The sequence below is a fragment of the Scyliorhinus torazame genome, chromosome 25 (assembly GCF_047496885.1).
Source record: "Scyliorhinus torazame isolate Kashiwa2021f chromosome 25, sScyTor2.1, whole genome shotgun sequence".
Classification (NCBI taxonomy): Eukaryota; Metazoa; Chordata; class Chondrichthyes; order Carcharhiniformes; family Scyliorhinidae; genus Scyliorhinus; species Scyliorhinus torazame.
The window spans coordinates 39,856,036-39,873,368 of record NC_092731.1 but is presented as its reverse complement, the minus strand read 5'-3'; the positions used below and the strand labels follow the sequence as shown (position 1 = coordinate 39,873,368).

The following is a 17,333-nucleotide window of genomic DNA, read 5'->3' as shown; positions in this document are numbered from 1 at the left end:
CACAGGGCGCTGACTAGCACCAAACATCTGAACACAGGGTGCTGACTAGCACCAAACCTCTGAACACAGGGCGTTGACTAGCACCAAACATCTGAACACAGGGTGCTGACTAGCGCCAAACCTCCGAACACAGTGTGCTGACTAGCGCCAAACCTCCGAACACAGGGTGCTGACTAGCACAAAACCTCTGAACACAGGGTGCTGACTAGCACCAAACCTCTGAACACAGGGTGCTGACTAGCGCCAAACCTCCGAACACAGTGTGCTGACTAGCGCCAAACCTCCGAACACAGGGTGCTGACTAGCACTAAACCTCCGAACACAGAGTGCTGACTAGCACCAAACCTCCGAACACAGGGTGCTGACTAGCACTAAACCTCCGAACACAGGGTACTGACTAGCGCCAAACCTCCGAACACAGAGTGCTGACTAGCACCAAACCTCCGAACGCTGGGTGCTGACTAGCACCAAACATCCGAACACAGGGTGCTGACTAGCACCAAACCTCTGAACACAGGGCGTTGACTAGCGCCAAACCGCCGAACACAGGGTGCTGACTAGCACTAAACCTCCGAACAAAGGGTGCTGACCTGACTAGCACCAAACCTCCGAACACAGGGTGCTGACTAGCACCAAACCTCCGAACGCTGGGTGCTGACTAGCACTAAACCTCCGAATGCTGGGTGCTGACTAGCACCAAACCTCTGAACACAGGGCGTTGACTAGCACCAAAACTCCGAACACAGGGTGCTGACTAGCACTAAACCTCCGAACACAGGGTGCTGACTAGCACTAAACCTCCGAATGCTGGGTGCTGACTAGCACCAAACCTCTGAACACAGGGCGTTGACTAGCACCAAACCTCTGAACACAGGGTGCTGACTAGCGCCAAACCGCCGAACACAGGGTGCTGACTAGCACTAAACCTCCGAACAAAGGGTGCTGACTAGCACCAAACCTCCGAACACAGGGTGCTGACTAGCACTAAACATCCGAACACAGGTTGCTGACTAGCACTAAACCTCCAAACACAGGGTGCTGACTTGCACCAAACCTCCGAACACAGGGTGCTGACTAGCACCAAACCTCCGAACACAGGGTGCTGACTAGCACTAAACATCCGAACACAGGGTGCTGACTAGCACCAAACCACCGAACACAGGGTGCTGATTAGCACTAAACCTCCGAATGCAGGGTGCTGACTAGCGCCAAACCTCCGAACAAAGGGTGCTGACTAGCACTAAACCTCTGAACACAGGGCGTTGACTAGCACAAAACCTCCGAACACAGGGCGCTGACTAGCACTAAACCTCCGAACACAGGGTGCTGACTAGCACTAAACCTCCAAACACAGGGTGCTGACTAGCACCAAACCTCCAAACACAGGGTGCTGACTAGCACCAAACCTCTGAACACAAGGTGCTGACTAGCGCCAAACCTCCGAACACAGGGTGCTGACTAGCACTAAACCTGCGAACACAGGGTGCTGACTAGCGCCAAACCTCCGAACACAGTGTGCTGACTAGCGCCAAACCTCCGAACACAGGGTGCTGACTAGCACTAAACCTCCGAACACAGGGTGCTGACTAGCACCAAACCTCCGAACGCTGGGTGCTGACTAGCACCAAACATCCGAACACAGGGTGCTGACTAGCACTAAACCTCCGAACACAGGGTGCTGACTAGCACCAAACCTCTGAACACAGGGCATTGACTAGCGCCAAACCGCCGAACACAGGGTGCTGACTAGCACTAAACCTCCGAACACAGGGTGCTGACTAGCACTAAACATCCGAACACAGGGTGCTGACTAGCGCCAAACCGCCGAACACAGGGTGCTGACTAGCACTAAACCTCCGAACGCTGGGTGCTGACTAGCACTAAACCTCCGAATGCTGGGTGCTGACTAGCACCAAACCTCTGAACACAGGGCGTTGACTAGCACCAAAACTCCGAACACAGGGTGCTGACTAGCACTAAACCTCCGAACATAGGGTGCTGACTAGCACTAAACCTCCGAATGCTGGGTGCTGACTAGCACCAAACCTCTGAACACAGGGCGTTGACTAGCACCAAACCTCTGAACACAGGGTGCTGACTAGCGCCAAACCGCCGAACACAGGGTGCTGACTAGCACTAAACCTCCGAACAAAGGGTGCTGACTAGCACCAAACCTCCGAACACAGGGTGCTGACTAGCACTAAACATCCGAACACAGGTTGCTGACTAGCACTAAACCTCCAAACACAGGGTGCTGACTAGCACCAAACCTCCGAACACAGGGTGCTGACTAGCACCAAACCTCCGAACACAGGGTGCTGACTAGCACTAAACATCCGAACACAGGGTGCTGACTAGCACCAAACCACCGAACACAGGGTGCTGACTAGCACTAAACCTCCGAACGCAGGGTGCTGACTAGCGCCAAACCTCCGAACACAGGGTGCTGACTAGCACTAAACCTCTGAACACAGGGCGTTGACTAGCACAAAACCTCCGAACACAGGGCGCTGACTAGCACTAAACCTCCGAACACAGGGTGCTGACTAGCACTAAACCTCCAAACACAGGGTGCTGACTAGCACCAAACCTCCAAACACAGGGTGCTGACTAGCACCAAACCTCTGAACACAAGGTGCTGACTAGCGCCAATCCTCCGAACACAGGGTGCTGACTAGCACTAAACCTGCGAACACAGGGTGCTGACTAGCGCCAAACCTCCGAACACAGTGTGCTGACTAGCGCCAAACCTCCGAACACAGGGTGCTGACTAGCACTAAACCTCCGAACACAGGGTGCTGACTAGCACCAAACCTCCGAACGCTGGGTGCTGACTAGCACCAAACATCCGAACACAGGGTGCTGACTAGCACTAAACCTCCGAACACAGGGTGCTGACTAGCACCAAACCTCTGAACACAGGGCATTGACTAGCGCCAAACCGCCGAACACAGGGTGCTGACTAGCACTAAACCTCCGAACACAGGGTGCTGACTAGCACTAAACATCCGAACACAGGGTGCTGACTAGCACTAAACCTCCGAACACAGGGCGCTGACTAGCACCAAACCTCCGAACACAGGGTGCTGACTAGCACCAAACCTCCGAACACAGGGTGCTGACTAGCACTAAACCTCCGAACACAGTGTGCCGACTAGCACCAAACATCCGAACACAGGGTGCTGACTAGCACCAATCCTCCGAACACAGGGTGCTGACTTGCGCCAAACCTCCGAACACAGGGCGCTGACTAGCACCAAACCTCCGAACACAGGGTGCTGACTAGCACCAAACATCTGAACACAGGGTGCTGACTCGCAGCAAACCTCCGAACACAGCGTGCTGACTAGCACCAAACCTCTGAACACAAGGTGCTGACTAGCGCCAAACCTCCGAACACAGGGTGCTGACTAGCACTAAACCTGCGAACACAGGGTGCTGACTAGCGCCAAACCTCCGAACACAGTGTGCTGACTAGCACCAAACATCCGAACACAGGGTGCTGACTAGCACTAAACCTCCGAACACAGGGTGCTGACTAGCACCAAACCTCTGAACACAGGGCATTGACTAGCGCCAAACCGCCGAACACAGGGTGCTGACTAGCACTAAACCTCCGAACACAGGGTGCTGACTAGCACTAAACATCCGAACACAGGGTGCTGACTAGCGCCAAACCGCCGAACACAGGGTGCTGACTAGCACTAAACCTCCGAACAAAGGGTGCTGACTAGCACCAAACATCCGAACACAGGGTGCTGACTAGCACCAAACCTCCGAACACAGGGTGCTGACTAGCACCAAACCTCCGAACGCTGGGTGCTGACTAGCACTAAACCTCCGAATGCTGGGTGCTGACTAGCACCAAACCTCTGAACACAGGGCGTTGACTAGCACCAAAACTCCGAACACAGGGTGCTGACTAGCACTAAACCTCCGAACACAGGGTGCTGACTAGCACTAAACCTCCGAATGCTGGGTGCTGACTAGCACCAAACCTCTGAACACAGGGCGTTGACTAGCACCAAACCTCTGAACACAGGGTGCTGACTAGCGCCAAACCGCCGAACACAGGGTGCTGACTAGCACTAAACCTCCGAACAAAGGGTGCTGACTAGCACCAAACCTCCGAACACAGGGTGCTGACTAGCACTAAACATCCGAACACAGGTTGCTGACTAGCACTAAACCTCCAAACACAGGGTGCTGACTAGCACCAAACCTCCGAACACAGGGTGCTGACTAGCACCAAACCTCCGAACACAGGGTGCTGACTAGCACTAAACATCCGAACACAGGGTGCTGACTAGCACCAAACCACCGAACACAGGGTGCTGACTAGCACTAAACCTCCGAACGCAGGGTGCTGACTAGCGCCAAACCTCCGAACACAGGGTGCTGACTAGCACTAAACCTCTGAACACAGGGCGTTGACTAGCACAAAACCTCCGAACACAGGGCGCTGACTAGCACTAAACCTCCGAACACAGGGTGCTGACTAGCACTAAACATCCGAACACAGGGTGCTGACTAGCACTAAACCTCCGAACACAGGGCGCTGACTAGCACCAAACCTCCGAACACAGGGTGATGACTAGCACCAAACCTCCGAACACAGGGTGCTGACTAGCACTAAACATCCGAACACAGGGTGCTGACTAGCACTAAACCTCCGAACACAGTGTGCCGACTAGCACCAAACATCCGAACACAGGGTGCTGACTAGCACCAATCCTCCGAACACAGGGTGCTGACTTGCGCCAAACCTCCGAACACAGGGCGCTGACTAGCACCAAACCTCCGAACACAGGGTGCTGACTAGCACCAAACATCTGAACACAGGGTGCTGACTCGCAGCAAACCTCCGAACACAGCGTGCTGACTAGCACCAAACCTCCGAACACAGGGTGCTGACTAGCACCAAACATCTGAACACAGCGTGCTGACCAACACTAAACCAGAGGCTGCCAAACCTCATCTCAAACACACTTTATATACCCATTGGCAGCACAAGAAGAGGAATGAGGAGAAGTCTGGGAGAGCTAACTCATCCCACCACCAAACCAGAGACTAAAGAAACAGCGAGAAGCAGGGGGGGGCGGGGTCACAAGAAGGGAAAACGTTTGCGGGTGACACTAAAAGAGATGGTATTGTAGACAGTGAGGAAGGTTATCAAAAATTGCACAGGATCTTGATCAGCTGGGGAAGTGGGCCGAGAAGTGGCGAATGGAGTGCAATGCAGATAAGGGTGAGGTGTTGCATTCTGGAAAGTCAAATCAAGGTAGGACTTTCATGGTGAATGGTAGGACCGTAGGGAGTATCGTGGAACGGAGGGCCTTAGTTAGGCCTCATCTCATTTGGAATATTGTGGACAATTCTGGTCGCCACACTACCAGAAGGATGTGGATGCTGTGGAGAGGGTACAGAAGCGGTTTAGTAGGATGTTGCCTGAGATAAACTCGGCCTGTTCTCACTGCAAAGACGGAGGTTGTGAGGCCACCTGATAGAGGTCGACAAGATTGAGTGGCATGGACAGAGTGGACAGTCAGACGCTCTTTCCTCGGGTAGGAGACTCAATGGGGACATAGGTTTGAAGCGCGTGGGGGAAAGTTTAGAACAGATGTGTGAGGCAAGTTTTTTACACAGAGGGTGATAGAGGGAACGTGCTGCCTGGGGAGGGGGTGGGAGCAGGTACGAGAGCGGCATTTAAGGGACAACTAGACAATACATGAATAGGGTGGGGATGGAAGGATACGGACTCCATCAGTGCGTACGGTTTTAGTTTAGGCAGGTACCATGGTCAGCGTAGGCATGGAGGACTGAAGGGCCTGTTCCTGTGCTGCATTGTTCTTTGTTCTTCATGCATAGTTCTCTGAAGGTGGAGTCACAGGTCGATGGGGCAGTGAAGAAGGCTTTTGGCCTGCTGGCCTTCATCAGTCAGGGCATTGAGTCTCGAAGTTGGAAAGTTATGTTGCAGTTGTACAGGATGTGGGTGAGGTCGCACCGGAGTATCGTGTTCAGTTTTGGTCGCTTTGCTGTCGGAAAGATGTTATTAAACTGGAGAGAGGGCAGAAGAGATTCACAAGAATTTTGCCAGGACTCAAAGGACTGAGTTACAGGGAGAGATTGGACAGGCTGTAGGAGAATGAGGGCTGATCTTATAGAGGTGGGTAAGATCATGCAAGGCATGGAGAGGGTGGATGCACTCAGCTTTTTTCCCAGGGTTGGGAAATCGAGAACTAGAGGGCAGAGGTTTAAGTTAAGAGGGGAAAGAATTAATGGGAGCCTGAGCACAACGTTTTTACACAGGGGATGGTACGTATGCAGAATGAGCTGCCGGAGGAGGTGGTTGAGGCAGGGACACTGACAACATTAATAAGGCAGCTGGACAGATACATGGATAGGAATGTACTCGGGGACATAGGTTTAAAGTGTGTGGGGAAAAGTTTGGAACAGATGTGCGAGGCAAGTTTTTTACACAGAGGGTGATAGAGGGAACTGCTGCCTGGGGAGGGGGTGGGAGCCGGTACGAGAGCGGCATTTAAGGGACAACTAGACACTATATGAATCGGGTGGGAATGGAAGGATACGGACTCCATATACAGAGGGATATGGGCCAAATGCAGGTAAATGGGGTTGGCTTCGATGGAATGGATCAGTATGGAGCCAAGGGTCTATCTCCGTGCCTGTCTCCATTACTGCCTAAAAGGAAGGAGCTGATGAAGAAGCTCTGAGATACGGACAGGTCCCCACTCGGCCCCCGGAAGGACCCCGTAGCGTAGATGGTCAGTGAAACCGTCACCTTGCCGTCCACCAGAAGCAGGTATCCTCCCCCATATCCCCAAGGTGCCAGGTTTCCCTTCATCTGGCAGATATGCCGTACGGTCCGGTCCCGCTGCTCCGCCGGAGTCTCCAGTGGCACGCCCAGTCCGGCAGGGCCTTGAATGACAGGCGCTGCCGGTACACACAAGCCCTCATGCGGCTCCTCCTTTGCACCTTCTCCTCCTCCACCTCGTCCTCAGCCTGTTGGGCGGCCGACTCTCCATCCTCACTGGCTGCCTGCTCTTTCTCTGGGGCAGGATCCGCTGCTGCAGGCTCCTCCTCCACGAGCAGCTCCAGCTCGTACCACGGGGCACCCGCCACTGCTCGGAGGAAGGCCACCATTGCTGGTTAATTCCATATCCATTGTCTGCAGGGGGTGAAAGGCCGACATGTCAGCACGGTGTGAACCCCCTTGCTCAACCAGGTCCAACAGGCGAGACAATGCCCCGGTTGGCACTGTGGACTCTGCCTCTGCAATGTGCCCCCCCCCCCCCCCCCGGGGCCCCGTTGGAGCCAGTCCCTGCTGCCAGGCATACAGTCACCTGGATCTACCTTTGCCAACGGTGCACTCCACAGCGCATATCCAACGCCCATTGTGGGGCCGCTGTGGGTGTTGCCCTTGGGTGGGCTGTGTTGCTCTGCAAGTGTGTGCCAGCCAGTTCGGTGTTTGATATGGTGGTGGGTGGGGGTTGGGGTGCTGGGGTGGTGGGTGGGGGATGGGGTGCTGGGTAGGGGCACAAACATAGTCGGTGTCACTCTGAAAAGTCAGGGCCCAAGGTGGGTGGTCAGTGGGGTGCGTAGCAAGGTGGCTGCGTTACAGCCGTGGCAATGGCGGTCCGTGATTGGGCACCGCCCCTGTGCCATGGGGGTCAGCCCGGCCCCACGGCCTGTCACCTCCCCGGCCCTTGCATGGCCCCCCCTACCCCAGCCAGCCCGGCCAGTGTGGGTACCGCCAGGCCGCAGTCGCACCTCTCCGTGTCCGACCTCCTCGCTCTCCCTCAGCAGTCACAGCGCCTGTTTCCCGTGTGGAGTGGACCACATTCACGCCACTGTCAAGGTGGCAGAGAATTGCGATTTGGCGTGAACCCAGCGCCCACAACGATTCTCCGGCCAATCATGTTTCCCGACCCCGGTGTTGGCTAACGGAAAATCCCACCAATAATTTCCGATCTTGGCAGCGTGATTGGCAGCAACAGACACCCCAAGATCATTGAACAGATTGACCCCCAAATACTGCCGAATGTTGGAGACACGGCCAGATGTTGGCAAGTTCATTCATCTCACATCACTTTTGAAGAGGAAGTGTTTCTTTCTCTGATTCCTCTAATGTTTACTTTAATTGTGTCTTACCAATTAAAGCTTGAAGGTTAGAGCTGGGGGGGGGGGGGGGGGGGGGGGGGGTGAATTTTCCCGCTGTTCCCATCGGTGGGATTTCTGGTCCCACTGACAGTGGCCTCCCCACCGTGGGGGGGTGGGAGGGTGTGAACAAGGGGAAACCCCATTGGCTGCGATTGGACTGGGAGATCCTGCCTCTGGCCAATGGCCTTTGCCGCCACAAAACAGGCTGCAGGGTGGTGAGGAACGTCCTGCCCCGTGTTTGTCAGCTCGTCACAGTTACACAGATCACCGTGCGGACCGACAAGACCTTTATCAGGACTGAGTTATCCCCCAATCCACATCAACTCATAAACAACAACAGCTGGCAATTGGAAACTGGTCTCCATCAGCTTTCGATTTGTGGTTGCCATCTGCTCGGTCGGGCTGATTAAACCGGGTGTGAATATTGTTGTGAAACTGGGAATCTCCACGCTGTCAGAAACCGGGATTGGGAGTGACTGAGATTAGATCGAATTACACAATGCAGAACACACCATACAGGGGGCACCATCACGTCTGCACCATCTGCCTCACTGTTGGGTGAACTTTGTCCGGGTCCAATCCATTTGCCTTATAAACAGACAGAGGCTGTCACGGACTGTTCAACACTGAGGAACAAGCAATCTGAGTGAACCTGCTCCAGCTCACACGGCAACACCTCCTGAGGCTCCGGTAAGCAATCAGGTATGAATTAGATGCTGAGAAGGTTGTCACTGTTTTTAAACATTTGCACAGGTTTTTGTAACTCCGGTCCAGAGCTCATTAAGAGCTGTGCCTGTGAGGAGACTGGAGATGGATCTGGAGGATTTACTCAGCAAGTCACAAACCAAACATGGTTTAATCATTGGTGTGGGGGAGGGAAGGAGCGGGCTTGTGGATTGAACCAAGAAACATGAACATGTTGGGGTCAAAGGATAATAAGAACTAGGAGCAGGAGTAGGCCATCTGGCCCCTCGAGCCTGCTCCGCCATTCAATGAGATCATGGCTGATCTTTTGTGGACTCAGCTCCACTTTCCTGCCCGAACACCAGGACCCTTAATCCCTTTTTTCTTCAAAAAACTATCTATTGTTATCTTAAAACATTTAATGAAGGAGCCCCTACTGCTTCACTGGGCAAGGAATTCCATAGATTCATAAGCCTTTGGGTGAAGAAGTTCCTCCTAAACTCAGTCCTAAATCTACACAATGCAGAACATACCATACAGGGGGCACCATCACGTCTGCACCATCTGCCTCACTGTTGGGTGAACTTTGTCCGGGTCCAATCCATTTGCCTTATAAACAGACAGAGGCTGTCACGGACTGTTCAACACTGAGGAACAAGTATGTGGATGAAGGTAAAGCAGTGGATGTAGTGTACATGGATTTTAGTAAGGCATTTGATAAAGTTCCCCATGGTAGGCTTCTGCACAAAGTAAGGAGGCATGGGATAGTGGGAAATTTGGCCAGTTGGATAACGAACTGGCTAACCGATAGAAGTCAGAGAGTGGTGGTGGATGGCAAACATTCAGCCTGGATCCCAGTTACCAGTGGTGTACCGCAGGGATCAGTTCTGGGTCCTCTGCTGTTTGTGATTTTCATTAATGACTTGGATGAGGGGGTTGAAGGGTGGGTCAGTAAATTTGCAGACGATAAGAAGATTGGTGGAGTTGTGGATAGTAAGGAGGGCTGTTGTCGGCTGCAAAGAGACATAGATAGGATGCAGAGCTGGGCTGAGAAGTGGCAGATGGAGTTTAACCCTGAAAAGTGTGAGGTTGTCCATTTTGGAAGGACAAATATGAATGCGGAATACAGGGTTAACGGTAGAGTTCTTGGCATTGTGGAGGAGCAGAGAGACCTTGGGGTCTATGTTCATACATCTTTGAAAGTTGCCACTCAAGTGGATAGAGCTGTGAAGAAGGCCTATGGTGTGCTCGCGTTCATTAACAGAGGGATTGAATTTAAGAGCCGTGAGGTGATGATGCAGCTGTACAAAACTTTGGTAAGGCCACATTTGGAGTACTGTGTACAGTTCTGGTCGCCTCATTTTAGGAAGGATGTGGAAGCTCTGGAAAAGGTGCAAAGAAGATTTACCAGGATGTTGCCTGGAATGGAGAGTAGGTCTTACGAGGAAAGGTTGAGAGTGCTAGGCCTTTTCTCATTAGAGCGGAGAAGGATGAGGGGCGACTTGATAGGGGTTTATAAGATGATCAGGGGAATAGATAGAGTAGACAGTCAGAGACTTTTTCCCCAGGTGGAACACACCATTACAAGGGGACATAAATTTAAGGTGAAAGGTGGAAGATATAGGAGGGATATCAGAGGTAGGTTCTTTACCCAGAGAGTAGTGTGGGCATGGAATGCACTGCCTGTGGAAGTAGTTGAGTCGGAAACATTAGGGACCTTCAAGCAGCTGTTGGATAGGTACATGGATTATGGGAAAATGATATAGTGTAGATTTATTTGTTCTTAAGGGCAGCACGGTAGCATTGTGGATAGCACAATTGCTTCACAGATCCATGGTCCCAGGTTCGATTCCGGCTTGGGTCATTGTCTGTGCGGAGTCTGCACGTCCTCCCCGTGTCTACGTGGGTTTCCTCCGGGTGCTCCGGTTTCCTCCCACAGTCCAAAGATGTGCGGGTTAGGTGAATTGGCTAATGATAAATTGCCCTTAATGTCCAAATTGCCCTTGGTGTTGGGTGGAGGTGTTGAGTTTGGGTAGGGTGCTCTTTCCAAGAGCTGGTGCAGACTCAAAGGGCCGAATGGCCTCCTTCTGCACTGTAAATTCAATGATAATCTATGATTAATCTAGGACAAAGGTTCGGCACAACATCGTGGGCCGAAGGGCCTGTTCTGTGCTGTATTTTCTATGTTCTATGTTCTATGTACTTCCCCGTATTTGGAGGCTATGCCCCCTAGTTTTGCTTTCACCCGCCAGTGGAAACAACCTGCCCACATCTATCCTATCTATTCCCTTCATAATTTTATATGTTTCTATACGATCCCCCCTCATCCTTCTAAATTCCAATGAGTACAGTCCCAGTCTACTCAGCCTCTCCTCGTAATCCAACCCCTTCAGCTCTGGGATTAACCTAGTGAATCTCCTCTGCACACCCTCCAGTGCCAGTACGTCCTTTCTCAAGTAAGGAGACCAAAACTGAACACAATACTCCAGGTGTGGCCTCATTAACACCTTTTCCAATTGGAGCATAACCTCCCTAGTCTGAAACTCCATCCCTCTAACAATGAAGGACAAAATTCCATTCGCCTTCTTAATCACCTGTTGCACCTGTAAAACAACTTTTTGCGACTCATGCACTAGTACACCCAGGTCTCTCTGCACAGCAGCATGTTCTAATATTTTATCATTTAAATAATAATCCCTTTTGCTGTTATTGCTACAAAAATGGATAACCTCACATTGGTCAACATTGTATTCCATCTGCCAGACCCTAGCCCATTCACTTAACCTATCCAAATCCCTCTGCAGACTTCCGGTATCCTCTGCACTTTTTGCTTTACCACTTATCTTAGTGTCATCTGCAAACTTGGACACATTGCCCTTGGTCCCCAACTCCAAATCATTTATGGAAATTGTGAACAATTGTGGGCCCAACACTGATCCCTGAGGGACACCACTAGCTACTGATTGCCAACCAGAGAAACACCCATTAATCTCCCCTCTTTGCTTTCTATTCATTAACCAATCCTCTATCCATGCTACTACTTTCCCCTTAATGCCATGCATCTTTATCTTATGCAGCAATCTTTTATGTGGCACCTTGTCAAAGGTTTTCTGGAAATCCAGATATACCACATCCATTGGGTCGCCGTTATAGAACATAGAACAGTACAGCACAGAACAGGCCCTTCGGCCCTCGATGTTGTGCCGAGCATTGTCCGAATCCAAGATCAAGCTATCCCACTCCCTGTCATTCTGGTGTGCTCCATGTGCCTACCCAATAACCGCTTGAAAGTTCCTAAAGTTCCTACTTCACGGCTCTATCCACTTGAGTGGCAACCTTCAGAGATCTGTGGACATGAACCCCAAGATCTCTCTGTTCCTCCACATTGCTCAGAACCCTGCCATTGACCCTGTAATCCGCATTCAAATGTTTTCTACTTTGAATGAATCACCTCGCACTTATCAGGGTTAAATGCGATCTGCCATTTTCGGCCCAGATCTGCATCCTATCAATATCTCTTTGCAGCCTACAACAGCCCTCCACCTCATCCACTACTCCACAAATTTTGGTGTCATCAGCAAATTTACTGACCCACCCTTCAGCTCCCTCCTCCAAGTCATTGATAAAAATCACAAATGGTGAGGACCCAGCACTGATCCCCGTGGTACACCGCTGGTAACTGGTCTCCAGTCTGAAAATTTTCCATCCACCATCACCCTCTGTCTTCTATGTGATAGCCAGTTACTTATCCAATTGGCCAAATTTCCCTCTATCCCACACCTCCTTACTTTCTTCATGAGCCGACCATGGGGAACCTTATCAAACACCTTACTAAAATCCATGTATACAACATCAACTGCTCTACCTTCATCTATGTACTTAGTTACCTCCTCAAAGAATTCATCGACCGCACTGGTCATGTCCTCAAAAAATTCCACTAAATTCGCTAGGTACGACCTGCCCTTTATGAACCCATGCTGCGTCTGCCCAATGGGACAATTTCCATCCAGCTGTCTCGCTATTCCCGTGCCCGTTTCACGCCGTCGGGTTTCACAAGGCGTGAACACTTTGTCTCCATTTTGGAGAACAGCCCCAAATGTCTACTTTCCCACTCCCAGAGAGAGACCTCACTCACTATAGATAGATAAACTCAATGTTTAGTATCCCACTCCCAGAGAGAGACTTCACTCACTATAGATAGATAAACTCAATGTTTACTATCCCACTCCCAGAGAGAGACTTCACTCACTATACACAGATAAACTCAATGTTTAGTATCCCACTCCCAGAGAGAGACTTCACTCACTATAGATAGATAAACTCAATGTCTACTATCCCACTCCCAGAGAGAGATTTCACTGACTATAGATAGATAAACTCAATGTTTAGTATCCCACTCCCAGAGAGAGAGACTTCACTCACTATAGAGAGATAAACTCAATGTCTACTATCCCACTCCCAGAGAGAGACTTCACTCACTATAGATAGATAAACTCAATGTCTACTGACTATGATTTAGTGGCCATTACTGAAATATGGTTGAATGATGGTCACGACTGGGTGTTAAATATCCGAGGGTATCAAACCTTTTGGAAGGACAGAGTGGATGGTGAGGTAGCTCTGTTATTTAAGGATGACATCCGGGCAACAGTAAGGGATGACATCGGTGCTATGGAGGATAAGGTTGAATCCATTTGGGTGGAAATCAGGAATAGTAAGGCGAAAAAGTCACTGATAGAAGTAAACTATAGGCCACCAAATAGTAACATTATGGTGGGGCAGGCAATAAACAAAGAAATAACTGATGCATGTAGAAATGGTACAGCAGTTATCAGGGGGGATTTTAATCTACATGTTGATTGGTTTAACCAGGTCGGTCAAGGCAGCCTTGAGGAGGAGTTTATAGAATGTATCCGCGATAGTTTCCTAGAACAGTATGTAATGGAACATACGAGGAAACAAGCGGTCCTAGATCTGGTCCTGTGTAATGAGACAGGATTGATTCAGGATCTCATAGTTAGGGATCCTCTCGGAAGGAGCGATCACAATATGGTGGAATTTAAAATACAGATGGAGGATGAGAAGGTAAAATCAAGCACTAGTGTTTTGTGCTGAAACAAAGGAGATTACAATGGGATGAGAGAAGAACTAGCTAAGGTAGACTGGGAGCAAAGACTTTATGGTGAAACAGTTGAGGAACAGTGGAGAACATTCCAAGTGATTTTTCACAGTGCTCAGCAAAGGTTTATACCAACAAAAAGGAAGGACGGTAAAAAGAGGGAAAATCGACCGTGGATATCTAAGGAAATAAGGGAGAGTATCAAATTGAAGGAAAAAAACATACACAGTAGCAAAGATTAGTGGGACGCTAGAGGACTGGGAAATCTATAGGGGCAACAGAAAGCTACTAAAAAAGCTATAAAGAAGAGTAAGATAGATTATGAGAGTAAACTTGCTCAGAATATAAAAACAGATAGTAAATGTTTCTACAAATACATAAAACAAAAAAGAGCGGCTAAGGTAAATATTGGTCCTTTAGAGGATGAGAGGGGAGATTTAATAATGGGAGATGAGGAAATGGCTGAGGAACTGAACAGGCTTTTTGGGTCGGTCTTCACAGTGGAAGACACAAATAACATGCCAGTGACTGATGGAAATGAGGCTATGACAGGTGAGGACCTTGAGAGGATTGTTATCACCAAGGAGGTAGTGATGGGCAAACTAATGGGGCTAAAGGTCGACAAGTCTCCTGGACCTGATGGAGTGTATCCCAGAGTGCTAAAAGAGATGGCTAGGGAAATTGCAAATGCACGAGTGATAATTTACCAAAATTCACTCGACTCTGGGGTGGTCCCGGCAGATTGGAAAATAGCAAACGTGACACCACTGTTTAAAAAAGGAGGAAGACAGAAAGCGGGTAATAATAGGCCAGTGAGCTTAACTTCAGTAGTAGGGAAGATGCTGGAATCTATCATCAAGGAAGAAATAGCGAGGCATCTGGATGGAAATTGTCCCATTGGACAGACGCAGCATGGGTTCATAAAGGGCAGGTCGTGCCTAACTAATTTAGTGGAATTTTTTGAGGACATTAACAGTGCGGTAGATAATGGGGAGCCAATGGATGTGGTATATCTGGATTTCCAGAAAGCCTTTGACAAGGTGCCACACAAAAGGTTGTTGCATAAGATAAAGATGCATGGCATTAAGGGGAAAGTAGGAGCATGGATAGAGGAATGGTTAATTAATAGAAAGCAAAGAGTGGGGATTAATGGGTGTTTCTCTGGTTGGCAATCAGTAGCTAGTGGTGTCCCTCGGGGATCAGTGTTGGGCCCACAACTGTTCACAATTTACATCGATGATTTGGAGTTGGGGACCAAGGGCAATGTGTCCAAGTTTGCAGACGACACTAAGATGAGTGGGAAAGCAAAACGTGCAGAGGATACTGGAAGTCTGCAGAGGGATTTGGATAGGCTAAGTGAATGGGCTAGGGTCTGGCAGATGAAATACAATGTTGACAAATGTGAGGTTATCCATTTTGTTAGGAATAACAGCAAAAGGGATTATTATTTAAATGATAAAATATTAAAACATGCTGCTGTGCAGAGAGACCTGGGTGTGCTAGTGCATGAGTCGCAAAAAGTTGCTTTTCAGGTGCAACAGGTGATTAAGAAGGCAAATGGAATTTTGTCCTTCATTGCTAGAGGGATGGAGTTTAAGACTAGGGAGGTTCTGCTGAAATTGTATAAGGTGTTAGTGAGGCCACACCTGGGGTATTGTGTTCAGTTTTGGTCTCCTTACGTGAGAAAGGACGTACTGGCACTGGAGGGTGTGCAGACGAAATTCACTAGGTTAATCCCAGAGCTAAAGGGGTTGGATTACGAGGAGAAGTTGAGTAGACTGGGACTGTATTCGTTGGAATTTAGAAGGATGAGGGGGGATCTTATAGAAACATATAAGATTATGAAGGGAATAGATAGGATAGATGCGGGCAGGTTGTTCCCACTGGCGGGTGAAAGCAGAACTAGGGGGCATAGCCTCAAAATAAGGGGAAGTAGACTTAGGACTGAGTTTAGGAGGAACTTCTTCACCCAAAGGGTTGTGAATCTATGGAATTCCTTGCCCAGTGAAGCAGTAGAGGCTCCTTCATTAAATGTTTTTAAGATAAAGATAGATAGTTTTTTGAAGAATAAAGGGATTAAGGGTTATGGTGTTCGGGCCGGAAAGTGGAGCTGAGTCCACAACAGATCAGCCATGATCTCATTGAATGGTGGAGCAGGCTCGAGGGGCCAGATGGCCTACTCCTGCTCCTAGTTCTTATATTCTTTTGTCTTATCCCACTCCCAGAGAGAAACTTCACTCACTATAGAGAGATAAACTCAATGTCTACTATCCCACTCCCAGAGAGAGACTTCACTCACTATAGATAGATAAACTCAATGTTGACTATCCCACTCCCAGAGAGAGACTTCACTGACTATAGATAGATAAACTCAATGTCTACTATCCCATTCCCAGAGAGAGACATCACTCACTATAGATAATAAACTTAATGTCTACTATCCCACTCCCAGAGAGAGACCTCACTCACTATAGATAGATAAACTCAATGTCTACTATCCCACTCCCAGAGCAAGAGACTTCATTCACTCTAGATAGATAAACTCAATGTCTACTATCCCACTCCCAGAGAGAGACCTCACTCACTATAGATAGATAAACTCAATGTCTACTATCCCACTCCCAGAGAGACTTCACTCACTATAGATAGATAAACTCAATGTCTACTATCCCACTCCCAGTGAGAGAGACTTCACTCACTATAGACAGATAAACTCAATGTTTCCTATCCCACTCCCAGAGAGAGACTTCACTCACTATAGATAGATAAACTCAATGTCTACTATCCCACTCCCAGAGAGAGACTTCACTCACTATAGATAGATAAACTCAATGTCTACTATCCCACTCCCAGAGAGAGACTTCACTCACTATAGATAGATAAACTCAATGTCTACTATCCCACTCCCAGTGAGAGAGACTTCACTCACTATAGACAGATAAACTCAATGTTTCCTATCCCACTCCCAGAGAGAGACTTCACTCACTATAGATAGATAAACTCAATGTCTACTATCCCACTCCCAGAGAGAGACTTCACTCACTATAGATAGATAAACTCAATGTCTACTATCCCACTCCCAGAGAGAGACTTCACTGACTATAGATAGATAAACTCAATGTCTACTATCCCACTCCCAGTGAGAGAGACTTCACTCATTATAGACAGATAAACTCAATGTTTCCTATCCCACTCCCAGAGAGAGACTTCACTCACTATAGATAGATAAACTCAATGTCTACTATCCCACTCCCAGAGAGAGACTTCACTCTCTATCGGTAAACAAACTCAATGTCTACTATCCCACTCCCAGAGAGAGACTTCACTCTCTATCGGTAAACAAACTCAA

At 49.3% G+C, this 17,333-nt stretch overlaps 1 protein-coding gene across 1 annotated transcript in view; it reads left to right on the top strand.

Annotated features, from left to right (window-relative positions):
* The first annotated feature begins 8,811 nt into the window (after positions 1 to 8,811).
* Positions 8,812 to 17,333, top strand: part of LOC140402552 (uromodulin-like) — an 84,772-nt gene continuing 76,250 nt past the window's right edge. The window contains exon 1 of the mRNA XM_072490403.1: positions 8,812 to 8,883. The gene's annotated coding sequence lies outside the window, so the exon portion shown is untranslated. The remainder of the gene's footprint in view (positions 8,884 to 17,333) is intronic.